Consider the following 5,999-nt stretch of genomic DNA (forward strand, 5'->3'; position numbering starts at 1 on the left):
CAGCTAATACTGTATTTTCAGTGAGATGGGGTTTCACCACGTTGGTCAGGCTGGTCTTGAACTACTGACCTCAGGTGACCTGCCCCCTTGGCTTCCCCAAGTGCTGGGATTACAGGTGTGAGCCACCGTGCCTGGCCAAAAGCATTTAAAGGCAACATTTCTTAGGATTTCTCTTTCCTCTGCCTTTGCTATATTTATTAAGATCTGACTAGCGGCTGGATGCGGTGGCTCACACCTGTAATCCCAGCACTTTGGGAGGCCGAGGCTGGCGGATCTCGAGGTCAAGAGATTGAGACCATCCTGGCCAACATGGTGAAACCCCGTCTCTACTAAAAATACAAAAATTAGCTGGGCGTGGTGGTGGGAGCTTGTAGTCGCAGCTACTCGGAAGGCTGAGGCAGGAGAATCGCTTGAACCCAGGAGGCAGAGGTTGTAGTGAGCCAAGATTGCGCCACTGCACTCCAGCCTGGTAACAGAGCGAGACTCCATCTCAAAAAAAAAAAGAACTCGGGCGGATCACGAGGTCAGGAGATCAAGACCATCCTGGCTAACACAGTGAAACCCCGTCTCTAGTAAAAATACAAAAAATTAGCCGGGTGAGGTGGCGGGCGCCTGTAGTCCCAGCTACGCGGGAGGCTGAGGCAGGAGAATGGCGTGAACCCCGGGGGCGGAGCCTGCAGTGAGCCAGATCACGCCACTGCACTCTAGCCTGGGTGAAAGGGCGAGACTCCTTCTCAAAAAAAAAAAAAAAGAACTGACTATCATCAAAGTAGGCACTCGGGCATCTTGCAGTCTGGAGACCACATGGTCAGCCTTTGACAGGAATGGTGTTGTCCACTACAGCCTCCCCTGCATGCTGAGGAAGCGGCTACTGCAGTGAGCTGCAGAGGCAGAGGGGCTGGGAGAGGCAGGACCCCAGAGGCGTCACTCACCCAGACCTGCCTGGGAGAGCCCTTGGCATCAAGTCCACGGCAGTCACTTTTATGTTGGGGGCTACTTAAAGAATAAACGCTCTTCAGAGGAGATGTTGAAGCATTTCGTACCTGCACAGGATTTCTAGGACAACTCACACGTCCCTGATGGTGCACTTCCCGGACACCCTGCAGCAAGTTGCTCAGAAGACTAATGGAAAGGATCAGGACTACTAAGGAGAATCAGAAGTAAAAGACCTAAGTGATGAACAAAAACAATGAATCTGCCAAGCAACTTCTAGCTGAAAGGAACGATGAAGTAGATTGATTTGAGACATCTAGCTGAACCTACTGGATGAATCATATACAGTTATGCCCTCCACCTCCAGAAATCCTGCCAATTTGAATATGAAAAGCCAGAAAGCCACAAAATCAAAGAGAACAGGATTGGGGGAGGAATTCATGATAAGTACATTTTTTAAAAACCTTTAACAATTTTTTTTGACAGAGTGTGGCCCTGTCGCCCAGGCTGGAGTACAATGGCACGATCTCGGCTCACTGCAACCTCCGCCTCCTGATTCAAGCAATTCTTCCACCTCAGCCTCCTGAGTATCTGGGATTATAGGTACCCGCCACCACGCCCGGCTAATTTTTGTATTTTTGTGGAGATGGGGTTTCAACAGCACTCGGCTTCCCAAAGTGCTGGAATTACAGGCGTGAGCCACCCCGTATGGCCTAAAAAACCTTTAAAATTTATGACTTCAGGCCAGGCTTGGTGGCTCACGCCTGTAATTCCACACTTTGGGTGGTAAAAGCAGGTGATCACCTGAGGTCAGGAATTCAAGACCAGCTTGGCCAACCTGGCGAAACCCTGCTCTACTAAAAATACAAAAATTATTTGGGTGTGGTGGCACATGCCTGTAGTCCCAGCTACTAGGGAGGCCAAGGTGGGAGAATCACATGAACCTGGGAGGTAGACGTTGCAGTGCACCAAGATCGCACAACTGCACTCCAGCCTGGACAACAGGGCAAGATGCTGTCTCAAAAAAAAAAAAAAAAAAATTATAACTTCAGGAAATACAAAAGCTAAAAAGTAATCAGTGTATCACACATAGATGTGAATAGCATTTGCATGTAATCAATAATAATATGACCTTGGCTGGGTGTGGTGACTCACACCTGTAATCCCACCACTTTGGGAGGCTGAGGTGGGTGGATCACCTGAGGTCAAGAGTTCGAGACCAGCCTGGCCAACATGGTGAAATCTCATCTCTACTAAAATTATAAAAACTAGACTGGGTGCACTGGCTCATGCCTGTAATCCCAGCACTTTGGGAGGCGGAGGTGGGTGGATCACCTGAGGTCAGGAGTTCAAGACCAGCCTGGCCAACATGGTGAAACCCCGTCTCTACTAAAAATACAAAAATTAGCCGGGCGTGGTGGTGCACACCTGTAATCCCACTACTCAGGAGCCTGAGGCAGGAGAATCCCTTTAACCCAGAAGGCAGAGGTTGCAGTGAGCCAGGATCGTGCCACTGCACTCCAGCCTGGTGACAGCAAGACTCTGTCTCAAAAAAAAAAAAAAAAAAAAATAATGATAATAATATGACCTGGCTAGGCATGAGTCATTACGGGCTCACACCTCTAATTCCAGCACTTTGGTGGCCGAGGCAAGCAGACTGCTTGAGCCTACCTGGAGGTTGAGACCAGCCTGGGCAGCATCTACAAAAAATACAAAAAACTAACCAGGTGTCATGTGCATGCCTGTGGTCCCAACTACTCAGCAGGCTGAGGTGGAAGGATCACCTGAGCCTGGGACATTGAGGCTGCAGTGAGCCACGACTGCACCACTGCACTGCAGCCTGGGCGACAGAGCAAAACCCTGTTGCAAAAAAAAAAAAAAAAGTGCCTCAGAGGGCATTAAAGATCCACTCTGCCCTGGCTCCTTTCTCTCCTGCTGGTTCAGCTCTCCCCACTCCTGTGACCATTTGGGAGGTGCCAGGGCTGCAGTGCCGTGGGTGCCTGACCAGGGGTACCCAACCAGGGTTGCAGCCACAGGGCCCATCATGGTTTCCAGGGAACATGAGGGAATTTTCTTTGCCTTTAGTAATAAGTAATAATAACTGAACATGGACCAGGTGCCAGGGATCACGACAAATGCTGAAACCACGTGTCCTCATTGAAGCCCCAGCCAGCCACCCCTGGGAGTCATTTGGGTGTCCTTGTCCCCCGGTCTGTACTCTAATGTCTCTTCACGCCTGCTCTTATTCTGAGTATTTGAAATTAAAAGTACTATGTATACAAAACAAAGTTCTTTATGAGAAAAGGAAATTTCCATGTATCATTCTTTCATAAATAAGGTTATGTCTATTTCTTTTTTTCTTTCTTTTTCTCTACAGGTGTGCACTACCACACTGGGCTAATTTTTTTATTTTTATTTTTAGTAGAGATGGGGTCTCACTGAGTTGCCCAGGCTGGTCTTGAACACCTGGGCTCAAGTGATCCTCCTGCCTCAGCCTCCTAGATTACATCCATTAGAAGGGGGTTGTAATGTGCAAGCTGTGCACACATCTATCTCTATGCTGTATTGGGGAACTCTGCAAAGGCCAAGCTGGAAGAGGATAAGGCACAGGGCTCCCAAAGAGTTGGGCCCATGAGTCCCCCTCACTGCCGTCAGTCCTGTGCCTGGCACACAGCAGCACTCAACAGGCACGTGGCCGATTCCTGAGGAGACCGCTCTCAGAGCCTCCTGTGTCTTCAATTCTGTCCAGTGGAACAAAGGTTTATTTGTTGTGGTATTTTTTACATCAGTTACATTGACCATCCATTCATAGTAGCACATACACAGTGGTGAAATTAAGATGTGTTGGGATATTCATGAGTGTCCTCTAGATAGAAAATAAATGTATATCTACTAGGGCCTCATCCAGACCATGGTCATACTCGAGTCAGCATGTTGTGTCAGTTACCTGACAGTGGTTATGAATGATCCTCAGGAGGGCTGTCTACATCTCCAGGATCCCAGGAGGGTACTCATGGTGGTTTCATGGGACTCTGGACTCCTGAGAAGTGGCCTTGAGTCTACGGCACACAGCTACAGCCTGACCTGACCACCCGATGCTCCCAGGCAGCCGCGGCTTGCTCCCCTGCTGGCCATTTCCAGCCTGCTAAAAAACCTGCCTTTCTGTTCCTATCGACCCCAGCTTTGAGATCAAGTGAGGGTAGGAAATGACCCTGGTCACTAAAAGGGCTGTAGGAAAGGTTGGCTCTCTGAGAATACAGCTGCCCTCCAGGGCAGGACCTGGAAGGAGCACAGCGCCGGGCGACACGTGGTCGCAAGCCCGGCTCTATCCCTGAGCAGCGTGCTCTCTGCTTGGGGTCTCTCCTGACCATCTCTGCAAGGCGCAGGGAGAGACCTGCTGCTCCCTTTGAATGCTTTCTTCCACGTGTGGACAAATGGCCCTTCCCTTCCTTCCCCGTAACACAGCCCACGGAAATATTGAAGAGACATGCCACTAAGTGACTTTCCAAGTGGGACATCAAAGAACTTGGCTTCTACCCTGAGCAGCATCTTGCTGTGGACCTCAAATAAGTCACCCCGTCATTTATGCCTCACCTTCCTCATCTGTAAAATGTGAGGAGAGCCAGGCACCGTGGCGCACGCCTGTAGTCCCAGCTACTCAGGAGGCTGAGGCAGGAGGATTGCTTAAGCCTGGGAGTTAAAGGCTGCAATGAGCTATGATTGCACCACTGCACTCCAGCCTGGGCAACAGAGTGAAAATTCATTTCTGAAAAAAAAATCAGCCGGGGCCGGGTGCAGTGGCTCACGCCTGTAATCCCAGCACTTTGGGAGGCCGAGGCGGGTGGATCACGAGGTCAGGAGATCGAGACCATCCTGGCTAACACGGTGAAACCCCGTCTCTACTAAAAATACAAAAAATTAGCCGGGCGTACCACCGGAGGCTGAGGCAGAAAAACTAACCCGCCAGACCTCATGATTCACGGACCACCCCAAACAAAAAAAAAAAAAGCGGGCACCTGTAGTCTCAGCTACTTGCGAGGCTGAGGCAGGAGAATCACTTGAACCCAGGAGGCAGAGGTTGCAGTGAGCCGAGACTGCACCACTGCACTTCAGCCTGGCGACAGCAAGACTCCATCTCAAAAAAAAAAAAAATCAGGCCCAGTGCAGTGGGTCACGCCTATAATCCCAGCACTTTGGGATGCTGAGGCGGGTGGATCACCTGAGGTCAGGAGTTCGAGACCAGCCTGACCAACATGGAGAAACCCCCATCTCTACTAAAAATACAAAATGATCCAGGTGTCATGGCACATGCCTGTAATCCCAGCTACTTGGGAGGCTGAGGCAGGAGAATCGCTTGAACCCGGTGGCGGAGGTTGCGGTGAGCCAAGATTGTGCCATTGCACTCCAGCCTGGGCAACGAGACCGAAACTCCATCTCAAAAAAAAAAAAAAATCATTGGCCAGGTGCAGTGGCTCTTGCCTGTACTGTAATCCCAGCACTCTGGGAGGCTGAGGTGGGCGGATTGCCTGAGCTCAAGAGTTCGAGACCACCCTGGGCAACATGGTGAAATCCCATATCTACTAAAATACAAAAAAAAAATTAGCCGGGCGTGGTGGCGTGCTCCTGTAGTCCCAGCTACTCGGGAGGCTGAGGCACGAGAATCGCTTGAGCCCAGGCAGCAGAAGTTGCTGAGCCGAGATCGCGCCACTGTACTCGAGCTTGAGCTACAGAGTGAGACTTGGTCTCGAAAAGAATTAAATTAATTCAATTAAATTTAATTTAAAAAATCATGCAAGTAGAAGTGACTTTTTTACCCTTCTATCAATAAAATGCTGCCCAGAATGAACCCAAAAGAAGCTTCTAGTATGGAGCAAGTCTGGTGGAAAAGCAGCATATCTCCCAGGAGAGAAGGGAAACGGAGCAGGGCCAATCATCAGGTGACAGTGCAGTGCTACTCACCACCATCATGAAAAACTCATGAGCGTCAGACGCGCCACAGAGATTCCTGATCAGGTAACATCTGCTATTATGATGACAAGCTCCATACAAAAATGTAGACAGCAGGG

The sequence above is a fragment of the Hylobates moloch genome, unplaced genomic scaffold (genome assembly GCF_009828535.3).
Source record: "Hylobates moloch isolate HMO894 unplaced genomic scaffold, HMol_V3 SCAFFOLD_16, whole genome shotgun sequence".
In the NCBI taxonomy this organism is placed as follows: domain Eukaryota; kingdom Metazoa; phylum Chordata; class Mammalia; order Primates; family Hylobatidae; genus Hylobates; species Hylobates moloch.